The sequence below is a fragment of the Callorhinchus milii genome, unplaced genomic scaffold (genome assembly GCF_018977255.1).
Source record: "Callorhinchus milii isolate IMCB2004 unplaced genomic scaffold, IMCB_Cmil_1.0 Scaffold2, whole genome shotgun sequence".
NCBI lineage: Eukaryota > Metazoa > Chordata > Chondrichthyes > Chimaeriformes > Callorhinchidae > Callorhinchus > Callorhinchus milii.
Window position 1 is genome coordinate 82,232,217 of NW_024704743.1, and position 24,880 is coordinate 82,257,096.

General features: G+C 43.2%; 1 protein-coding gene across 1 annotated transcript in view; it reads left to right on the forward strand.

Annotated features, from left to right (window-relative positions):
* The first annotated feature begins 23,226 nt into the window (after positions 1-23,226).
* LOC103183204 (zinc fingers and homeoboxes protein 2) overlaps positions 23,227-24,880 on the forward strand; it is a 59,599-nt gene continuing 57,945 nt past the window's right edge. The window contains exon 1 of the mRNA XM_042331769.1: positions 23,227-23,367. The gene's annotated coding sequence lies outside the window, so the exon portion shown is untranslated. The remainder of the gene's footprint in view (positions 23,368-24,880) is intronic.

A 24,880-nucleotide genomic window follows, 5' to 3' on the forward strand; every position in this document is an offset into this window, starting at 1 on the left:
TTGCAGTGATCAGAACTGTATGCTGTATTCCAGGACCTGCCTGACCAGAGCCCTCTACAGCCTGAGTATGATTTTTGGAGACCTGAACTAAACTGAATTGGCAATAAATAAATCCTTTATTTATTTCTGCCTCACCCTGTTTTGACATGGTAAGTAAGGAGTCAACCAACACCATTAGATCTCTTTCAGCTTCCCCCTTGGCATGTGTTGGACCTGTAGAACCACATTGAATATAGGCAGCACCTTGTAGGTGAAGAACACAAGGATTATATGGGTTCCTACTTTCCTACTTATTCCTACTTTCTTCAGGGAACATCTTTGCTGAATCAATATTCCCCAACTCATCTGTCAGATCTCTGGTGATTGGAGCAGTTCTTTTCCCCCAGCTACTCCTGTGCCAATTCCTAGAACTGAAAACGACAATCGTATCATAACCCTAACTTTCCCAACAACCTTGAGCTGTTGGCCGCTTACTAAAATGGCACTTGAAATGGGCATGCTTCTGTTGAAGATGCAGGGGAATAGCAGGTAAGTTCTCCAGCCAGCTTGGAGGAAGCTATACAGTGCACACCTTTATATTCTTGGCAGAGGTCCACACAACCCTGTCCCACCTTTTTCATTGCAAACTACAATCTGAAGCTGGCCAAGAATATAAACAAACTCAAATGACCATCTGTTCCTGGCTAATGTCCCTTCAGTTTAAGTTGCAATTAGCTTCACAATTCAATGACTTGAAAAATATGTGAACATCGCTGTATGACCCTGGTAGAATGCATGCAATACATAGAAACACAGAAACAGAAGAAGGCCATTCAGCCCTCGAGCCTGTTCCACCATTCTGTAAGATCGTGGATGATCTGTACTTCAACTCCAATTATCCACCCTTGCCCCTGATCCCTTGATACACTGACCTAAAAACGTTATCCTATGACAGGGGTAAGAAGTTATCGATGAGATGTTATCTAATGATCGGGGTCTCCAACCAGTCCTACATGAAAAACATGATATAAATGCACAATGGTGTTGTTGTTGCTCCAGTCCTTGTAGGTTGGGACTTTCACTAATTTTCATATGCCAACAGAGGTTAGGAACATGTCAGTGAGGAATCTGTGGCATGAAATATTTTTGTCTGACTGTACCAGCCAAACACTATGCTTGAGGCCCAGAAGATTGTCATTAATGGGGGAAGGGATTGGATTGTATAAATGGTATTATGGATACAGTTGTCAAGATCATAGCTATTAAAAAATAGTTGGTGCAATAATGGTCCTATAAATCTATGCTCACCTCACCATCCCACACACACAAGCTCCATTGACAGTCAGTCCCAAAGCTTACTTTTACTAAGCAAAGCTAAAATAAAACTGAACTCTGAAATTAGAAGTGAACTAAACCAGTGTTGGCTAACCTTTATGAAGAATGAAGAAACATTCAATGAAGAAAAATGTATTTGGTTATCCAACCAAAAAGGTTGTCCACCACTGAACTAAACAGAATAACAGAAATATATCTATATTCAGATCTAAATGTAATTTTATTGATTGCTTTTTTGTCCTTCCTTTGCACAGTAAATATTGTAGATATGGGACTCTCTTTTTCCTGGAAACATCAATGTGAGGAAAGTTACAGAATGAGAAATGTTTTTAATATACAGGTACATGTTATTGCTGGGATGACTGGGTCGACAGGAGTTAATGGAGAAAATCTGTCTTCCATATTGTGCCAAGCTACAGCAAAACATAGGTTTGGACTCATTTCTTCTCACTGGTGGTGTTTGATAAATGAACTTTGCTGATTGAACAATGGTAAACTCAAAAATACTCCTTGCAAGAAAAACATTCACTATTAGCAGTCAATAAATAAAAGATTTCCTGCACTGAACAATTTTGTTTACTACAATATTGATATGAAAGAAAAACCAGTACCAGAGAGATTTGTAGGTGAGTTTTGATCTGCTGAGGTATATGTCAACTCTTAATAGTCGTCCTATTTGTTGTAAGAATGATGTTAAACAAAATCTATAAAGGTGCTGATTTTATCATCGTAGGCACTTTATCTTCTGACTCCTCATGTTCTGAGCTCCATGGATTACACAGTGAATCCAATGGTATTGGTTCCGGCTCCTCAGTGAGCAGCACAGAGTTGCTGAGTTTGGCAGAGAAACAGTGTCAGCAAGCAAACAGCTGAGGCACTGGATCTCGACATTTGGAGGAGATGAACGGGCAGCACATATGGCACAGGCACCACAGGGGCTGCACCTGGCACATGAAAAGTACACAGAGGAAATGAAAGGGCAGTACTCTTACTGCAAAATGTAGAACTCCTAATCGAGAGCCACTGAAATACACTGCGACCACACAAGATTTCCAGTGACACACTAGAGTTAAAAACATGGCATTTGCGACCTGAATTCACAAACGCTTTATAAATGTTGTTTACTCCCGGTAACCGAATGTGGGTCACGATGATCCGCAAGGAAAGAGATAGATAGGATTGGAGCATAGCTCCCACAGGCCACCATGACACACATCCAGCTACAAGCAACACTCAACATTTCTGAATCCTGTTGTGAACAGTTTCAACATCAAAGGCCTGAAATTCTGCCTGGGTTTAGCCAACATCATCTTAAATCTTAAAATTTAACATCGCACGGAATTGTGGTAAATTCTTAAACTCTAAAGGGCTGTTGAAAATTGGCTTTCAAACTGAGACTGGATTTAAGAATATTCCATGAATGTAAGCAAATATTTCACCCACAAATATACAGTCAATTCACTTTACAGCATATTCTGTAAAGCGCTTTGAGATATCTAAAAGCACTGTATCAATTGCAAGGATTATTGTTTATAAATTCAGCCTTAATTCAGATTTCCACGTTCTTAAAAAGATCCGGCTTTCAAATTAAGGCTGAATGTAAGAATTTTCTATAAATGTATAAGGCTAAAATTAATTGGAATTTTGGACTTCAACTACACCTGAGTCCAGTACAGTTCAGACCAAACACAGAGAAAACTCTGTATGCTCTTCCCTCAACCGTAACCTCAAAAGAGCTACCTGACTGAACCAGTTTGATTCCCTCCAACCCCACCACTTACCAAAACAGACATTCTTTGTCCTGTCAAAGTGACAGTCATAGTTTGTTTTTTCCTGAGGAGATTGGTTCTTTTTAAAGGCTGTTGAATATTGGCTTCCAAACTGAGACTGGATTTAAGAATATTCCATGAATCCGAGCAATCTTAAAATTTTAAGGCAAAAGCCGTCTTACAGCGAAAACTATGTTGAATGTTAAGCCTTTTGTTTCAAGAAAAGTACATTTTATCTGACAAGCAACAAAGAGGCACTCCTTTGTGGAAAAGTGTTTGACATGCCTTTTTCCACTTATTTAACTAATATATAATAATGGTTCTGAGTACAAAGCAGTGTTTCATGTACTTGTTCAGCTAGAACCATCCAACCCATTCGGGCTTTGGCTCGCAGGACTGAGGATATATTCCAATATCATTGATAAACCAGACAGGCTGGTCAATCATCAAAAAATGCCTTGAATTACTGTGGAGTTGGGTGGCTTGCTCAGATGTATCCCCTCAAAGCCAATTGAACCCAAGAGAGACTGAGCCTCTTTAAAAGAATTCCTGGGAGTAATTTATTGAACAAGCAGCAATATATGAACTAGCAGATATATAAATATTCATTCCCTGCAGCGATTTGGTGGTTTGGAAGAGCCTTATTCACTGAGAATGGATTTATTCTTTTATTTATTTAGTGTTGTGCAAGACAGTTTGTACTGTCATTTGGGACGGATAATTCCAGGTTTTATTCTTTCCTGTGCGGGTGCTTTCGTGAACAATGTCTGGACTCTTTCTTGGGGAATAGTTTCTTTGGCGACTAAAGTTGTTGTTGTTATTGTTTTACCTGGGGAAGCGGGAATCAGACTGATGTATAAAGTAGCTCATGATACGTGAAAATGATGGAGTGACCACGAGAACACAATATTCACTCAGACAGGTTAAAATTCCAACATAGGAAACCAAAAAATGGAGGAGGCCATTCACCCATCAAGTCTATTCCACCTGATTATCTGATATTGGCAAATCTTTTAATCTCAAGGCCCTGCCCTTTCACTGTACCTTTTAATAACTCTGCTTCCCAAGTATCTGTCTATATCTCTTTTAAACATCCATATTGATTCCATTTCCACAGCTTTCTGGGACAGACCATTCCACACCTTCACACCCTCTGTTGTATACATTTAGCACATCAGAGATGACGGCTACTATTGGGATTTTCCCAGTATAAACACAAATCACCAAATGTGCTACATATGCCGGGTGGAATTTCAAACTAAGGATTCATAAATATTCCCTGTAATCGGAAGCTTATGGGTTCAATCCCCGTAAACCAATCTGGTGGACAAGTCCCTTAGTCTACCCTGGAGTGTCATTTGGATAAGAGCTCATAGACAGGCCTGACACACCAGTGAAGTACAGAGGGTGTATAGTCAGACGCCATCATTCGAATGAGATATCAAAACTTAGATGCTTGTTCTTGAGATAAATGCAAAAGATCCCATGACACCACTGAAAAATAGAAAGGAATTTTTACCAGTGTCCTGGTCAAAACATCTCCAGATAAATTGGTCATTCACTTCATGTCTGTTTCTTGGAACTCACTGGTGCAATAGCTACCGCGTTCGCCTACAAAAAGTCAATAAAGTCAATATTGGTCACTCACTTCATGGTTGTAAAGTGGGACATTGCTGTATGCAAATTGATTGCCGCACAAAGTCACCACACTTTGCAACATATCCTGTGACGTGCTTTGGGTTGGCTTTCCAACATGAAAGGTGCTATACCAAATGTAAAGATTATTATTATAATTGTTATTATTACAACACTTGATTGCAATTGCACATGAAGCAGTTTAAGATGTTTCAATAAGTTAGGCACTATAAAAATATATGTTCTTTCTATGCATATTAAACAAATGTGAATTAATCATTTTGTCTTTCACTTGGATGAATTATTGATTCTTTGGGTGGTAAAATTACTAATCTTACCCATGAAATAAACACAAAATAAAGCAATAAATTAATAAAGTAAACAGGCTGATTAGGGACAGCTTACACTAAAACCTGTGGCCTAGCCTCAACCTAGTAACTGCTGCAGCTGAAGTCAAAGCATTTAAATTGTACAATAACATACAGTCCGTGTGTTTTTGAACCATGAACACAGCATAATAGATCCAATTTAAGTTTATTTTAATCATTCGTTGTATTTGTTGTGCTGTATCTGAAATCTGAAATTCGTAAAATGTGTTCCGTTTTTGGCAGGACAATAGTGAGAGATATATTTTGTTTTATTTGTACCATATGTTTAAAATATTGCTTTTTTAAATTGTCTTTTGTTTACCCAGGTTTCATTAAGTTTTGAATTTATTTTAAAAAGAGACTGTAAGGAGTGCCAGGAACACTTCACAATTCAGAATCCACACATGACTGTTGCCTCTCCAGGGTTCACTCACAGCCATTTAAAACTGACCATTCACTTCACGGCTGTTTGTGGGATACTGCTGCGAGCAAACTAGCTGCTGCATTCTGCCTACAAAATTTACTTTACAATAAATCCTGTGAAGCGCTTTAAGACATCCTCCGACATGAAAGCCCCTATATCAATTGCAAGAATTCATTATTATTTTAAAATAACTCCTACACCAAGATTCATATCAGAGCCAAACACACAGCTTGCTTTAGCAGTGGGTCAAAGATCTGATTCAAACCTTTTTCCTCTGCGACTTGATTTAAATACATTCAAAAAGGTCAAACAATCTGCTGAAAATCAGCTTGAAGGACATGAAGGACACCTAGGGATATGTTACCTACCATGTCCAAACAATATGAGGCGGCAGTAAACAATGCCAACAGGATGTCGTGCTACATTGCCAAACACATCCCCAGAAATCATGCTCAAGTTGTACAGTACTCAGGTTACGGCACAGCTGGAGGTTTACATACAGTTCTGGTCACCGTGACATAAGTGAGCTGCCCAGGCTCAAGAGGCAGTGTAGAAGAGAGCAATGAAGCTGATCCCTAGTACAAGTGGGATGAGCTCTGAGGAATGACTGGATAAGCTCAGGTTCTTCAGCTACGAAAACAAACAGAGGAGCTCTTAGAGAAGTATATTACATGCTAAATCAGATAAGAGAAAATAAACCCAGGACAATACTTTCAAATATGCCTAGGGAGCGAGACAAGGGGGCACAAGTTCAGGGTTGTGAAGTTGGTAAATTTAGGACACAAACAGCTGGAATGGGTTATTAGCTGAAGCTGGGCCATTGGATTAATACAAGTAACAGTTTGATGCTGTAATGGGTAGATGATAATGAGTGTTCAAAACAGATAAACTCAAATCAGATGTGATCAGAAAACATTTGTTTACACACAGAGCTGTGAAAATGTAGAAAACACAGCCCCAGAAGGCCGTAGAGGCAGGATCGATTAGGATGTTTTGAAGGGAGCAATACATAGATACCAGAGAAACAAGTGCAGTTAATAATAATAATAATAATAATCCTTGCATTTGATATAGCGCTTTTCATGTCGGGAGGACGTCCCAAAGCGCTTCACAGAACACACTGTAAAGTGAATTGACTGTATATTTGTGGGGGAACGCGGCAGCCAATTGCGCACAGCAATGTCCCACAAACAGTCGTAGATTGAAAATGAACAATTTATTATTGTTTTTGGTTTTGGAGGGATTATTATTAGGCTCTGTGTGGAGTAAGGAAACTTGCCCAAGGTTTCGCCCTGTCTGGAATTGAACTCAGGTCTCTCACTTGCAAAGCGAGTGCTCTAACCACTGAGCTACAGGACAGGGAGAAAAGGCAGGGGAATGAGATTAGAAGATTTGTCATAATCTAATTAACTGTCTGAACAAGTTCAATAAATTGATTGTTTTTCTCCTGTTCCTGTGTTCTTCAATGGGTCAAAGCAATGTGACTACAAGGGGTTCCCTGCAAAAGATGTACTTTATTCCTCTGGGAAAGGCCAAACCTAAAGCGATGACCCGAATAACAGATCCCAGCCCAGCAAGCTCATTGCATGGTGATACCAGAAGGTGGTGAGGGAAGCAAATGTATTTGTTTCTTCTGAAGACCCTTTCCACCCTTCTCAATAGAAGGAGCATAGAGAAGGCGAAGGAGACTGTCTACCATTAGAGAGGGTACAGAATTCTAAGACCAAACTGGCTACAATTTTTACAGTGAGCCAGTGAAGCTGTGAAAGCATTGTTGTAAAGGTAGGGAGAATGGCTCATGTTTACCTGGAGGGATATCAAGTATATAACTGCAATGATGAAACATCTTGATTATCAATGATAAAACATCAATTAGTTAAACACCAGACTTGGGAACATAAACCACTGGGTTTGAACCCTACTTGATCCATTCAGCTCTTTCCCTCTCTCAAAGTGAAAAGAAAGAGTGCCGTATTTAAAATTGTCCCTTTAAAAGACAGTAATTGCCCCTGGGAGATCATTTTGAGGAGAAGTATCCTATAAGGACAAGCAATTTCTTAGCAAATCCAAGTTTTTGCTGATAGCCGACTAGCATTACTGACTCATCAATGAACTGGGGAGATGATGACCTGATCGCAAGCCAAAGCCTCAGTTAACCAAGTACCATGCAGTATGGGTAGTTTGGTACCACAATTATTACTTTTTATCTTCTCAATTATCGAAGGACCACTATAACTTTAATTAAATGAAATATTTCCTCCGGTTATGGGTATGGGATCATTTTTTGTTTGCACCTCAAAATGTGCGTAAAGAGAACCAGAATATCATTCTCTAAAGTGAAGGCAAATAAACCATTCTGGGCACGGGGGGATGGGAGGAAGGCAGTGGAGTCACCTGAAGGGGTCGTTGGAACAGCTGACACATGAGCAAAGGAAGAGTACACACCTATCCAGGGATATGCTGCCAATTGATGAAGGCTGGCACATCCAACAACAACAATTTGGATTTATATAGCGCCCTCCATGCCGGACAGCGTCTCAGAGCGCTTCACAGTAACGGATCCCGTGGCCGAGCCGGGGGAGGGGGAGGAAGGTTTTCCAAAGGCCTGGTCAAAAAGACAGGTCTTCAGCCGAGACCTGAAAATATCCAACCAACGTGGAAGCTTCAGAGCAGCTAATAGAATATAGCAGATGCTTCTACAATCAACAAGGCATAAGAGATTAAACCCAATAGCTAACTGACTTTAAATTGTTAAAAGTTGATCTGATCAAAGCAGGTCTGACTTCCTGTGAGCCATCTGGTGGGATATCCACAAAGCAAAAAATCAAACAAGTCTATCATTCATGCATTAAGCTCCAACCTGCACCTGTAAATAAATATTACACATTTGCCCACAAAACCCAGAGTCATTACACCTTAAGATCTTAAGGAAGAAAAGAAAGGTCAAGTAACATCCAGTTGCATCTCAATATATTGGTTTCTTCTGGACAATCCCCAGCCTTGTCAGCCATCAAACAAGGAAGGTGTCAGGCAGTAACCTTGACCACACAAATGTAAATGCACCCTAAGGTAGACAGATGTGGAAATATCAAGAAAACTGAAATAGAATAAACAATAGAAAAATAATTATTATTCAGAGAGAATAATACTATGTATCTTCTCAACATGTAGCACAATTGAGTTTCATTGTGTACATCATAAATTATTCATGTAAACCTGTTAAAATAGATTTCACAGCAAAAAATGACAAACCATTTTTACAAAGATTCAAGTAAAGCAAGCAACAAACTATATAAAGGCAATATCCAAAGGTGTATAGTGCCCATACACTACATTACACCATAGCACACATAGAAATTTCAAATGAATGTGTTTGTTTGAAAACCTTTTTGAAAAATAAATAAAAATGATTTTAAAAAGGAGCTTTTTTAGCACTAACAATTCTTTATGAATATATATCACTAGAGATCCCTTGTAATGGTGTACACCTCACACTTTCATACTGCTGAGTGCAGGTACAAGATGTTGTACTTGCTTCTAGACAATCTAAGAAATACTATACATCAATCTATTCAAACTAGCTTCACTATTGGTCATTGTAATTGGACTGTCTTTCGATAAAATCAGAAGGTTTATAAATATTATTCACCTAGCATGCAGCCTCTATGATCCTGCCCATCCATTGCCTAATGCAAAAAACACAATGTAGTGAAAGGAATTGATCTAGTTGTTTCAAATTTTCAAAAATATATCTTCCAGCTTTCCACACTGAAGTTAAACTCAGAATGCACAATGGGATTTCAACCCATGGTTGGGTCTTTACAGCACACAAGGAAGAACAGCAGTTATGTATAACTATATGTTACAACTTTTCTCTGTTTTGGTCTAATCTACAAACATGCACTTTTGCTTTCTTTACCCAAGTTTATTCAATGTTCATTCTGTATGAAATCAATTGGTCAAAATCTCCAAATATTTAAATCAGAACTGGTTACCCTGATTGGCCACATTGTTTTTTGTGTCAATTTCAATGCAATTAACATCATATTATTCATATCATTCACATTTAAATACTTTGGATTAAGCTTTAGAACCTTGATAAACCTCGAAAACCTGTACTTATTCCATTTAGCCTTTGGCAACTAGGAAATGGAGAACTGGATGTTGTTAGAGAAGGAACATTCCCTTACACTGTCTCACACACTCACACACACACACTTCCATTCAGTGTAAATCTATACTTTAGCTCTCAACAGTTTTGCAAGAGCATTTGATTATTGTAGCAGAATTGTAAAGTGAAAGACCAAACGGTAGTCATATGTCTAGAAAATTTCAAAAAATATCTAATGTTTTGGTTGCCAAAGGTTTGCAGAATTCAATGTTTTTTTTTAAAAAATGGAATGTAAGGTTTGAGGATCTGGGATCTGAGCTTTATTTTAATCATTTCAAATGTGCCTGATCAAAAAAGACTGTTGCATTACGAAATAAAAAAAATTATCATCTATTAGTCCTCAATCGATTTGCAAACCACAGAGCAAATTCAAACAGAAGCTCCAAATTCGGAAGTTGTATTTCTGCCTAAAAGACAGACTCACATTCTGGGAGACTTTCATCAAAGCATCACTTGTGTGTCAGCCTGGCTCAGGTAGTAACAATCTCACCTCTGCATCAGAAGGTTGTGGGTTAAAGCCCCCACACTGGGACTCGGAATTCACAGTCTAGGCTGATACTTCAATACAGAGCTAGGGGGCACTGCAAATGTTGGAGATGCTGTCCTTTGGATGAAATGTTGTACTGCAGTGTCTGTTCAGGTGGACATTAAAGATTTCATGGCACTATTTGAAAATAGAAGGGAATTTCTGGTGGTGCCCTTGTCAACGACCACAAAAGAAAACTGATCACTCACTTTATGGCTGTTTGTTGGTCATTTTTGTACACCAATTGGTTGTCACATTCACTACAAAATATACAGTCACTATTCTTTACAATAAGTCCTGTGAAGCACTTTGAGGTATCCCTCCAATGTGAATGACACTATAACAAACGCATGATTATTATATTAGACTATTATTATTATTTCAGGATAACCATAAACCACATTTGTAATTACAACCCACAATACTTTTCACAAAACGTATAAGGGAGGCAAAGATTAGCATTTAACCCACGGAAAAAGGCAGAATCTGGAAATGATACAGCACAAAAGCTAGGCTGAATTGAATCACTTTACAGCCTTTCCCACAATTATATTGGGCTCTGATACAACTAAAAATAGCTGAGCTGGCTGAGACTTCAAGTTCAAGTGCAAATGTGAAACCAAGAGAGAGCTTCCTCCTATTATCAAATACAGAGAATTACACACTTTTGGTACAGATATTTAGCGTCTAATGATTCTATGATTCATATCTACTTTTGCTTAGTCTATGAACATCTGGTCTGGGTGGTAATATCAGCTATTCGCCAAAAGCTGTTTATAAATTTAATGTGTCAAATAATTTTTTTCTGTTTTTCTCCCCACTGAATGCTGGGGTGCGGTTCCATAGAGCATTGGCTTCCCTCTGCTATCTCACCCAAGAGGCCATTTTTTTTGTTTGAGTCTTCACAGTCAGTATTGGCAAGCCACTGGACGTCACAGCCAAGCTTGACCCTGTCCTACCTGGCTGCCACATGTGCGCACAACCAGTAGAGGGTGCTGAAGAGGGACAAGAATTAGGAACCCTGGCTAGTTTTATTTTTCCGAACCCAGGAAAGGCCAGGGATAACATAGCCTCCCTAAGTAGTTAATGATCGAGACTAGCAAACTCAGCATGGACTGGGATTCACCAAGAATTTTCTCATTGTCAGCATCATTCTTGCAGTTGATTTAGTCATTATCACGTTGTCAAGATGTCTCGAAGCGCTTCACAGGATATACTGTAAAGTGGATTGACTGTGTATTTTATGGAAGAAACACGACAGCCAGTTGTGCACAGAGGTGTCCTTCAAACAGCCAGAGTGTGAGTGAGAAATTTTATTTGGGGGATTGTTGGCCAGGATATCGGGAGAAACTCCCTTCTCTTTCCGAGTAGTGTTATGGGATCTTTAAGGGCCACCTGAGCAGGCAGATGGGATTTTGGTTTAACAGCTCATCCAAAGGTTGGCACCTCCAACAATGCAACACACCCCCAATGCTGCATTAGAGTGTCATCTTAGACTATGCGGGGCTTGAACCTACAACCTTCTAACTCAGAGGTGAGAGTGCTACCACTGCACCGGTTCACACACAAACATGGCAGGAGACTATGTACTGAACTCATCCTATCCCTAAAACCAACCACCTGCTCCCTTGACCCCATCCCCACTCCACTCCTTATCTCCCAGCTCCATTTTCTTGCCCCACACATCACTGACATCATAAACCTGTCCCTCTCCTCTGGCTCTGTCCCCATTCCATTAAAAACTGCCATCATCACGCCCACCCTGAAAAAACCCTCCCTTGATGCGTCGCAGCTATCAAGCTACCGGCCCATCTCCAACCTCCCCTTTCTCTCCAAGGTCTTGGAAAGAGTTGTCGCCTCCCAACTGCGCTCTTTCCTCTCCACCCATTCTCTTTTTGAACCCCTTCAGTCAGGTTTCCGTGCTGCTCATAGCACAGAAACTGCCCTGGTCAAGGTCACCAATGATATCCTGACTATCTGTGACCAGGGCTCCCTCTGTCTCCTCGTCCTCCTCGACCTATCGGCAGCATTCGATACGGTCGACCACGCTATCCTACTCCACCGCTTGTCCTCCCACCTCAACCTTCAAGGCACTGTCCTTGAATGGTTTAGCTCTTACCTTTCCCACCGTCTTCACTTCGTCTCAACGAATGGCTTCTCCTCCACCCCCCGTACTGTCTCATGTGGTGTCCCTCAGGGCTCTGTCCTCGGTCCCCTCCTCTTCACCCTCTATATGCTCCCCCTCGGTGACATCATCCGCAAACATGGGGTTAACTTCCACATGTATGCGGATGACACCCAACTCTACCTTTCCTCCTCTACTCTCAACTCCACGACCACCGATGTCCTGACAGCCTGCCTGTCCGACATCGAGTCCTGGACGAGAGACAACTTTCTTCAGCTCAACGTGCGAAAAACCGAGGCCCTCCTGATTGGCTCACGTCAGCGCCTCCGCACCTCAGGCGCTGACACCATCAGCATCCAAGGCTGCACTCTCCACCTCTCAAAGCCAGTCAGGAACCTCGGCGTTTTGTTCGACCCTGAGCTGTCCTTTCTCCCTCACATCCGCACCACAACTGGCACCGCCTTCCATCACCTCCGGAATATCGCCAGATTACGGCACTACCTCACCCCTCACGCTGCTGAAACCCTGGTTCACGCCTTTGTCACCTCAAGGCTGGACTATGGGAACTCTCTCCTCGCCGGCCTTCCCGGCACCTCCCTCCACAAGCTGCAGGTCATTCAGAACTCTGCAGCTCGTGTACTGTCCCGCACCAGGCTTCGGGACCACATCACTCCCACCCTCGCTCGCCTCCACTGGCTCCCCATCCCCCAGAGGATTGATTTCAAGATCCTCATCCTCACCTACAAGGCCATTCACGGCCTTGCTCCCTCCTACCTCTCCAACCTACTATCCCCCTACCTACCTGCCCGTACCCTCCGTTCCTCTGGCTCCGGTCTGCTCCACGTCCCCCGCCCCAACCGCCCTACTATCGGTGGTCGGGCCTTCAGCCTCTCAGCCCCGAGGCTCTGGAACTCCATCCCCCAGTGCCTTCGCCTTGCTTCCTCCCTTTCCTCCTTCAAGGCCGGTCTCAAAACCTTTCTCTTTGACCGTGCCTTCAGCTCCCCTCTCGACTCTCTTCCTCCTCCTCGCTCCCTCCCTTCCCTCCCCTCACCCTGACCATTTCCCCCCTCCTCGCTCCCTCCCTTCCCTCCCCTCACCCTGACCATTTCCCCCCTGCTCGGGTCATGACCCAACTGTGCAGCGCCTTGGGACGTCCTCCTGACGTGAAAGGCGCTCTATAAATGGAATCTTGTTGTTGTTGTTGTTGTTGTTGTAAAAACTTCAGTTCTGCACATGGAGTAATTGTTAGTCTCTTGTATTTGCAACTCTATGCAGAGCAATTAATAACAAGGCACAGATCTTATAGGCAATAAATGTCCAACTGATGTTTCCTTTTAATCTTATTTTTACTTTAATTTTTGTTTAGTTGAGATGGTTTCCTACTGAACAACTCTCCTGTGCATGTAGGGGAAGCTTGTTAATGCACCCATTGAGAATGATGTCAAGAGATATCAGTCTGCAGCATACCTGGAGGCCAGTCACTGTGTAAATTATCATAAGGTTGCTAAATTGATTTATTAGCAACCCGTAAAATTGCAAAATTCACGCAATAGTTTTACTCAAAACATGAAATGAATTGAAATTTTTAAGAAAATGAACCCTACTAATATTAATAGCAGTCACCTTGAGTTATAAATTGGACTATTGCTGCTGTTTGGCTGCATTGGAATTCAATTGTTTATTTTTGTAAGAGCAAAGCACATTTTAATTAGTAGCTTGTTTGTTGTGGGACATAAAGAGCCCGTTTACCTATGAAGACTTAAATGCAAGTAGCTGCTTTGATAGAAAATGTAAGGAATAATTTGATTGTATTTGATTGTGTGATTGCAATACATTGTCACTTTGAGACTCTAATCGATTTCTTAATCGTTCACAAAATAATTACACGCACCTTAAAGATTTTTTTAAATTGAAAGACCAATTGCATGTGGATAATGCATTAATTGCATTACTGCCTTATTTGTAATCAGATATAGTTTATCCCTTAATAAATCGGCACTAAATAGTCACAATCGTTGATCATTCAAGGAGCATGTCCCCACACATCCCTTGTAGGATTTCTCAGCTATCTGGGTCTGTCATGATACCTGCTACTGAAAACACTGAAGACTAAACTGTTCTGACCAGCATTATGGTTCAATTTACTATAGATACATATTCCTTGCATTATTATTATATATATTTATATGGTGTAAAAAAAAGAAAAATAATGTTTCATGGACAGTAATAATAATAATAATATTAATAGTAATCTTTTGTTGGGGTTCAGGTGACAATTCTATACATCTTGAACTTCCCTTTATTATTCTCAATAACAACAACTGCTTGTATTTATATAGTGACCTTCACATAGGGTAGAATCATAGTGCTGTGAGATCTCTGTGAGCTTTCCATGTTTTTACAACAAACAAGCTCCTCATAAAATGTGTCATGCTCTTGTACAACAATTACTTGCATTTATCATGTGGGGTAGCATCTTGGAGCGTTTAAACAGTAACAGTAAACAATTGCAATCCAGTGTAGCCAACAACAATTCATTCACAACTCAAGGTGCAGTTCAATTTATAATTCGAGGTGACTGCCAGCAGTGAGATTTCTGCCTGCTGTTCACTCCAGGTACCTATTATTCTGTATATAAACTATTTTTAATACATTCTCCTGTATGTCATATCAGTGGCGCTCAGACTTATGTGATTAAATAAAAAACATTTAGGGCTCAAACCTTTTGGTTCATTCACAAGAGAATTCTTGTCTACTATTGTATCTCTTGAACCTGACACAATGTTTCAGCAATTGACAAAAAGTATGTTTGTAACCATGTAACAACAGTTTTATTTTTGTCCGTTCTCACCTGATGAGCTCTTAAATATTTTAACTGTGTTGGTAGTCCAAATAAAATGAATCAACAAATTTGCTAGCTAACATTTAGAGGTTTTTTGGGCTATTTTTGTGTTTCTCCACTGCTCCCACCACTGTCAGACTTTCTCCATTGAAGCGCTCTGGGACGAGGCCTGGCATGGAGGACGCTATATAAATGTAAGTTGTTGTTATTGCCTGGAAGTCCGGATAGTCTGGGCCAGAGACTCACTATGTTTGTTGTCAATGTAACCACAGGATAAAACTTAATTTGCTTCCCTTAGTTGGAGTATGGGGGGTTCTCTAAAACATGAGGGTAAACGAAGCTCATCTATTAAAGGAAATCAAGTCTGAATGGCAATGTGAGTTGAACTCATGAGCTATCAAAATGAGAGCTCAGTGACTAGCACTACAGGCGGGGATTTGTGAGTCAGTGCTCCTAATGGCAAGCCACACAGTTTTAACAGGTTAAACTTCCACAGTACCGCAACACACTTTGTCCCCTTGGCTCTTGACAGCCTGCACCTAATAGGAACATAGGAACATAGGAATTAGGAACAGGAGTAGGCCATTCAGCCCCTTGAGCCCACCCCACCATTCAATAAGATCATGGCTGATCTTCTAACTTAACTCCATCTGCCCGCCTTATCCCCATATCCCTTAATCCCTCTATCCTTTAGAAACCTATCAATCTCAGTCTTGAATATGTTCAAGGACTGAACATCTACAGCCTTCTGGGGTAGAGAATTCCATAACTTCACTACCCTCTGAGTGAAGAAGTGTTTCCTCAACTCTATTCAAAAAGGCTGACCCTTAATCTTAAGACTGTGACCCCTGGTTATAGATTCTCCAACCAGGGGAAACAGTCTCACAGTGTCTACTCTGTCAAGCCCCATAAGAATCTTGCATGTTTCCATTCCAAACACACAAAATTTCTATGCATAGTTTGCTTACATATGTGAAACTCATGTGAGATCTGAATGCTGGTGATGGGTTTCCACGCATGGTAGACAAAAACGAAACAATTTGAAGCAAGCTCATGTTATTAATCTACATTGTTGCAATTGGTGTAAACAGAATACAGAGGTGAATACAGTTTATCCTATTTATGAATGAAATTTGTATGTAACTTTCTAGTCAAGACATGTTTTGTGCATTCTGACACTTCCTATTGCATATCATAAGATTTTTTAATGTCAATTTAAGAAAGTGATTGAGGATTTAAAATAGAACAAAATCATCCTATAGAACATCTATGAGAGTGTCATCTGTGGAATGCAATTGCTACATGATACAACATTAATAAGGTTGAATCCTAGGCATCATTAAGTTGAAATCCTAGAGGTTTTTCTTGATTACCTTAGCGGTCAGGGAGAATTTTTATTTTTTATTTTGAATGAAGGAAGAATAGTCTGTTTCAATGCAAACTATTTAAGGTCTGTTTGTAAAAAGAAACTCAAAGAGCTGAATTACTTTTTCTGATTCCATTGTGATCAAGATTGTATGTTTACATATAAAATGTTAAGAATCAATTAATAATAAACCACCGTAAAAGTTGACTCCTCTGTGTTCATCTCACTGGAGCTCTTTGTTTTTGTTTTACTCTGACCAATAAGTGTTTTACCTTGTTATATATCTCTGTGTGTCTCAAGAACCACAAAGAGTAATATTCCTTACATTCAGTTTAGCACCTTTCATTTCTGGAGAACATCTCAAAGCCCTTCACAGGATTTATTATAAAGTGTAGTGGCTGTACATTTTGTGGGCAAAATCAGCATAAAATTTGCACACAGCAACCATTAAATGAATGGCTAATTTTATTAGTGGGATCGTTGGCCAGGACATCTTGAGCAATTCCCTTCTCTTTTCGAATAGTAACATGAGATCTTCAACTTACATCTGAACAGGTAGATGTGGCTTTGGTTTAATATCTAATCTGAAGGATGACACCTTTGACAATGCAAACCCCTGCCCAGCACTCATTTGGATGTCATCTTAGAAGATGCAAGTTTTTTTCCTATTTTTACTAGTTCTATGATTTTGGGGTCCTCTTGGAACATGCAGCTGTTCCCAAATTAGATAACAGAACATGACATCCTCTGAGTCTCTGAAATGGATTGAAATTAGCTGATACGTTAGGTTCATGGGAATGGCTCCACAGGAAAGTATCTTGTCAGGCATTGTTAAATAATTTTTTTTAAAAATCCTTGCATTATGGTGTCTTTCATGTCGGGAGGAGTCTCAAAGTGCTTCACTGCATTTTGTGTACTTTGTAGATGTATTTGGTAGGTGAATACCGGGCAGAGACTGGAACACTTTGAATGAGACTGGGGGTGTGCACAAATGTGCCATCCCATGCTGTAGCATATTAGTGCATTAGTATCCTGCAATGCTAGGCACCTCGATCCTTTTTGGTTCGTATCATATTAATGAAATGGTTTTGCAAGACTGGGGGTGGGGGAGGTGACTTTTCACTTGGGATAAAGTCAGTTAAATGAAATCCTTTGTTTCTTTTTAATCTGTGTTTTCACAGAAATCTTATCTTCACAATTACACTATCATGTTTTAATCAAACAAGTGAATAGATCTGGCATAGCTCCTCGAAATTCACATTTACATGATTGCATATCTTTATTTGCTGTGTATTTTCAGTTGTAAAATTAAAACGTTATAAACATTAGGAAATGCAAAACAGTAATAATCCTTGCATTTGATATAGTGCCTTATCACGTTTTCTAGATGTCCCTAATTGCTTCACAGAATATATTGTAAAGTGAATTGATTGTATATTTTGTGGGCGAAACGTGGCAGCCAATTGTGCACAGCAGTGTCCCACAAACAGTCAGGAATTGAATTGGCCAATTTATTATTATTATTATTTTTGAAGGAATTATTAACCCCGGAAAAACGATCTGCCAATCGACTACCAACTGGGTTCCTATGTACTGGTAGGTAAACAGAGGCGTGTGGAGCAAGAAACTTGCCCAACATTTCGAATCCAGGTCTCTCGCTTGTGAGGCAAGTGTTTTAACCAATGAGCTAAAATATAATGTGATTTGTGTTTTTTTTGGGGTACATTTCAAATCTATTTCCATAGAATAATAATGATAAAATAACCGGTATAGGGCCTTTCACGTCGGGAGAACATCTTACAACATTTACTGGAAAGTGTAGTTACTGTGTATTTTGCAGATGATATGGTTCTTGAACCACATTTTGCAAAAGAACACATGGACCATGGTCACCGAGTTTAAATCCTTGCTTGTAAAGATATTTTTCAGATAGAGCTTTCATACTTTGTTAAAAACGCTCTAAAAATATCGCGAGTTATTTTCGCGCATCTTTCATAAACATGTGGAGTCCTGTAGCTCAGTGGTTAGAGCACTCGCTTTGCAAGTGAGAGACCTGAGTTCAATTCCAGGCAGAGGGCGAAACCTTGGGCAAGTTTCCTTACTCCACACAGAGCCTAATAATAATCCCTCCAAAAAAACAAAAACAATAATAAATTGAGCATTTTCAATCTACGACTGTTTGTGGGACATTGCTGTGCGCAATTGGCTGCCGCGTTCGCCCACACATATACAGTCAATTCACTTTACAGTGTGTTCTGTGAAGCGCTTTGGGACGTCCTCCCGACGTGAAAAGCGCTATATCAAATGCAAGGATTATTATTATTATTATTATTCATGAGTTACACCGAAATCCAGTCAAACAGATCTCCACAGGGCACTTGGTTTGCACGACCGGTTTGGAGATCCCATTTCTTTTGGTAAGGTTTGCTTTTAACCACAATGCAAAGGTTAAAAGCAAACCTCCTTGAGGGGGAGGGAGGGGGTGAGAGGGAGGGGGGGGGGGGACACACCCGTGTCAGGGGGAGAGGTTTGCAACAAAGACTGAATTAAGAACGAGAGATCTGGTCCTTTTATAACTTTAAATAGCCAACGTCTTAACTCTTGGCCGAATGCAAAGGATCATCAGAGGGTGTCAGTGTGTGCTGTGGGGGAGAGTACTCCTCGCTGTCGTCTGGAGTGAAGTGTGTCATTTCCTCTCCGTCATGTGGGATCCCCTGTGTGTTCATAACTGGAGGCTTTCCCCACATCTCACACCAATCTTTCATCGCGAAGCCTCGATGTCCGATTGAAATCAACACGTGAGGAAGGAGCTCCGCGAGTAAAAAGCTGCTGCCCGTGCCCTGGCATCAGTGATCCTGGCGAGTTCAGCTGTGGGGCACCAGGCAGGGCAGGGAGGGCAGGGAGCGCAGGGCAGGGCAAGGAGGGCAGGGCAGGGAGGGCAGGGCAAGGGAAGGAGGGAGGGAGGGAGGGAGGGAGGGAGGGCAGGGCAAGGCAGGGAGGGAGGGAGGGAGGGAGGGAGGGAGGGCAGGGCAAGGCAAGGAGGGCAGGGCAAGGCAGGGAGGGAGGGAGGGAGGGCAAGGCAAGGAGGGCAGGGCAAGGGAGGGAGGGCAGGGCAGGGCAAGGAGGGCAGGGCAAGGCAGGGAGGGAGGGAGGGCAAGGCAGGGAGGGCAGTGCAAGGCAGGGAGGGCAGGGCAAGGCAGGGCAAGGGAGGGAGGGCAGGGCGGGCAGGGCAAGGAGGGCAGGGCAGGGCAAGGCAGGGAGGGGAGGGCAAGGCAAGGCAAGGCAGGGCAAGGAGGGCAGGGCAAGGCAAGGCAAGGAGGGCAGGGCAAGGCAAGGCAGGGAGGGGAGGGCAAGGCAAGGCAAGGCAAGGCAAGGAGGGCAGGGCAAGGCAAGGCAGGGCAGGGCAAGGAGGGCAGGGCAAGGCAAGGCAGGGCAGGGCAGAGCACTGGAGGAGACCTGCACTGCTCTCTCTCTCTCTCTCTATCTCCAAAACAATATACTATTTTGGGGTTAAGTGCAAAGGAGAGTATCCATCTCCCTGTCAAATTCAGGGAAACTAAACCCTCCTCCACCGCAAATGCAAGGAATATTATTATTGTTTTCGAGTTATTATTGTTTTAGATTATTCTTGTTGTTTTAAATGACAATTCGTATTGTTGTTTTAAATTACTGTTACTGCTTCAAATAATAATAGATAGTAACGAAGGATTTTATGTTATTTTTATTGCAGAAAAAATTCAGCTGGTCGATAAATCGTTGAATGTTTATGTATAACCAGCTAAATAATATATATATATATTTGTCTCGATTTAGTTGCATCGTGTATTTGAGTTAAAACACTGTGTAATGTCACACTATTAATGTTAACTTGAAATCTATGTGTGTGTGTGTGGAAGGTGGTCAAATAATGGGACTGACTCGAATACGATTGGAAACTGGGCATTTTGACTATTTTACACAATTTTATGCAATGGCAGCAACACCAATATTCTGCATTTATGCACTTGTGATCGTTTGCAAGTATATATATATATATACACTATTTTGCTTGTTATACATAAACATCCAATAGCGCACATGTGAAAAGGGTTACACAAAGCAAAAGAGGGTCGGAGGTTAGTTTGCTGATTAAATGCCAATATGGGATATACACATCACAGCAGTTGTGTGGTGCTCAATAAACTCGATTTAAGGCCATCGATCTGAAAAAAGACACAAAAATACACAGGAAAAGGGGATCTGGTGTGATTCACAGCTCTGAGGTGACTGTGGGGAAATCAGCACTGGTCAGCAAGAAACTGCTTGAAATCTCAGTAATTATATATATATACACACAGTGTAAATATCAGTATATATAAATGCAGTGAGTTACAGACACGTGGTCAGTATCAACAGTTATTTTCTCTGGGAGAGAGAATGAGATCCACCTTCAAGCCCAGGATCAGCAGCTTCCAGATTAACAGACAACTTGTGGGAGAGTGTGGGGGGAAGAGGGAGGAGAGGAGAGGAAGGAGGAGAGGAGGAGAGAAAAGGAGGAGGAAGGAGGAGAGAAGATGAGGAGAGAAAAGGAGGAGAAGAGGAAGGAGAGGAGAAAAGAGGAAGGAGAGGAGAAGAGGAGGAGAAGAGGAAAGAGGAGAAGGGGAGGAAAGAGGAGAAAAGAGGAGGAAAGAGAAGAGGAGAAGAGGAAGGAGAGGAGAAGAGGAGGAAAGAGAAGAGAAGAGGAAGGAGAGGAGAAGAGGAAGGAGAGGAGAAGAGGAAGGAGAGGAGAAGAGGAAGGAGGAGAGGAAGGAGAGGAGAAGAGGAAGGGGGAGAGGAGGAGGAGGAGAGGAGGAGGAGTGGAGTAAAGACAAAACACCACCTCCCTGTGGGAGATCTCTCTCTCTCACAACACAAAGTGTATGAAAGAGCTTCTCGTATCGTATGCAAATAGTGGCGCTGACGTTCGGGATCATGTGTCCCCGCGGGGCTCCTGTCGGGGCTTTTCTTCTGCCTCTTTTTTCCATTTTGCTACATTTTCGCGTCCGATTCATTGTAGCCGAGAGACAGAGAGAGAGTTACAGGACATCAGCGGCCAGAGGCGCCCAGCCCAGCACAGCCCAGTACAGCATAGCACAGCACAGTACAGCATAGCCCAGCCCAGCACAGCATAGCCAGCACAGTACAGCACAGCATAGCCCAGCACAGCATAGCCCAGTACAGCATAGCCCAGCACAGCATAGCCCAGCACAGCATAGCCCAGCACAGCCCAGCACAGCATAGCCCAGCACAGCACAGCATAGCCCAGCACAGCCCAGCACAGCATAGCCCAGCACAGCACAACCCAGTACAGCATAGCACAGCACAGTACAGCATAGCCCAGCACAGCATAGCCAGCACAGTACAGCACAGCATAGCCCAGCACAGCATAGCACAGCATAGCCCAGTACAGCATAGCCCAGCACAGCATAGCCCAGCACAGCATAGCCCAGCACAGCATAGCATAGCCCAGCACAGCACAGCCCAGTACAGCATAGCATAGCCCAGCACAGCACAGTACAGCATAGCCCAGCACAGCATAGCCCAGCCCAGCATAGCCCAATACAGCACAGCATAGCCCAGCACAGCAGAGCACAGCCCAGCATAGCCCAGCACAGCACAGCCCAGTACAGCACAGCATAGCCCAGCACAGCACAGCCCAGCACAGCACAGCATAGCCCAGCATAGCCCAGCACAGCCCAGTACAGCATAGCCAGTACAGCACAGCCCAGTACAGCATAGCCCAGCACAGCATAGCCCAGCATAACCAGCCCAGCACAGCCCAGCATAGCCAGCACAGTACAGCACAGCATAGCCAGTACAGCACAGCCCAGTACAGCATAGCCTAGCACAGCATAGCACAGCACAGTACAGCATAGCCAGCACAGCACAGCCCAGCACAGCATAGCCAGCACAGCCCAGTACAGCACAGCATAGCCCAGCACAGCATAGCCCAGCACAGCATAACCAGCACAGCCCAGTACAGCACAGCATAGCCAGCACAGCCCAGTACAGCACAGCATAGCCCAGCATAGCCAGCACAGCACAGCACAGCCCAGTACAGCACAGCATAGCCCAGCACAACCCAGCATAGCCAGTACAGCACAGCATAGCCCCGTACAGCACAGCACAGCATAACCAGCACAGCCCCGTACAGCACAGCACAGCCCCAGCACAGCACAGTACAACCAGCGCAGCCCCAACACAACCAGCACAGCCCCAGCACAGCCCAGTACAACCAGCACAGCCCCAGTACAACCAGCACAGCACAGCAACACCAACAGCAACCAACAGCAGCAGGTAAGAAACTTTAACCCCCTCCTCCTCCTCCTCCTCCTCCCCCCCCCCCACACACACACACACAGAGAAAATAACATCCACATCTGCTTTCAGATCCTGTGCTCATTGCACCTCTCACTCACACACACAGAGAGAGGGAGAGAGAGAGAGCAGCACAGACACACACACCCCGGGGGGGGGGGGGGAGGGGGGAGAGGGGGGGAAAGAAATCAACTTAACACACGTCTCCCCGCAGCCGATGCCGTAAGTAGGGCGAAACATGGCGCCTGTGCACGACTCTCGGTTGCCGACATGACAGGGGCGATACCTCCTCCCCACACTGCTTAAAAGTGAATCGGAAGCGAAGAGAGAGAGAGAGAGAGAGTGTGAGACAGAGACAGAGAGAGGGAGAGGAGGAGGAGGTGGTGGTGGTGTGTGTGCGCTCCTCTCCAGCACCGCCCGCCCTCCCGCAGCTGCAGAGGCTTCATTCAGCTCTCAACGCGTTTATTAGGTGGAAAGTGGCCGACGTGAAGGTACATTTCCCCCTCTCTCTCTCTCTCTCTCTCTCCCCCTCTCTCTCTCCCTCTCTCTCTCTCTCTCCCCCTCTCTCTCTCTCTCTCCCCTCTCCCTCCCTCCCTCTCTCCCCCTCTCCCTCTCTCTCTCTCCCTCCCTCTCTCCCCCTCTCCCGGTGGGAATGGTGCCGATGACTGTGTTGCAGTCCTTGTGGAGCAGGAAATGCGCGTTGTCAGCCTCACATTCGGGGCTGAGGCTGAGGCTGTGGCCCTGAGCTGTGAGTGTGTGAGTGTGTGTGAGTGACTGAGTGCAGAGAGGGAGAGGGGGAGAGAGAGAGAGAGAGAGAGAGGGACACAGATGGGGGAGATATTTCGCTTCAAAATCCAACCCCGAACCCCCAATCGGATCCATCAAAGCGAAAGAGAAAGCCATCGCCTGATGGGGAAAATGTAACAAGTTCGGGCCATCTTGGGTACTTTTTTTTAAAAAAAATATAAAAAAAATATATATTTTTATGTATAAAACGGGATATTACCACCTGGAGTGCCAATGGGATAGAAACTTCAGAAGCAGTGCGGTGGGGGGGGGAGGGGTGGGGGGAGTGAGGGGGGGGACAGGGACTCAGAGAGTTCCCCTCTTTGGCTTTGGTTTATTTTGTTGGCGTGGGATTTAAATTTCCCCAACTCCAGTTTAAAGAGACAGAGAGTCTCAGCCCCTTGGCCTACTGCACTGTGACTGGCTGCCAAACAACAGCCCAAACCTCCCTTCCCCTTCCCCCTTCCCCACCCCCCCCCCTTCCCCACCCCCCCCACTGCCCCCAACATCCAAATCACTGCTCTGCAGTCTCAGGGAGGTGAGCCCCAGCATTGCTGCAAAAATGCCAAAGCTTTTTCAGTCAGTTCAGCTGCCTGGAGTAAGACCTTGTACCCTGGAGATTTTAAGTGGCACAGTCCTAACTAAGTGCCTTCCTTTAAGGATCTGGCTTGGCGGGGATTGAACTGCAGTTGTTTTGGGTACCGCCGAGGAGGACAGGGTGGGGGGGGGCTTTTCGCAAAGCGTTTTTAAAGCCTTGCCGTCGAATCTTGAAATGTTAGGGACACGTGAGGGGCTGAGCATCAGAGGGACTCTCCGCTCTTGTCTTTTTTCGAGCTTGCTCTTAGGCGGACAGCGTTTCGGAGCGGCCAAGCTCTGCGCTTCGCAACCACTGTGCGGGGAAGATTCCCCCCCCCCCCCCCCCCCCCCTTGCATTCGGTAAAGCGCTTTTCACGTCTTCTCGACGTCTCAAAGCGCTTCAAACTAATATGCTGTAAAGTGAATCGGCTGTGTATTTGTGGGCGAAACGCGGCAGACAATTGCGCACAGCGGTGTCCCACAAGCAGTCGTGGATTGAAAATGATCAATTTATTATTGTTTTGTTTTGGAGGGATTTTGAGGATGGAGAGCAAACACTTTGAAAGAAATATGTGTTCACAATTGCGTGTGTATAGAAATATATATATTTTAAACATCTTGTGGTAATAAAGCCCGGTGTCA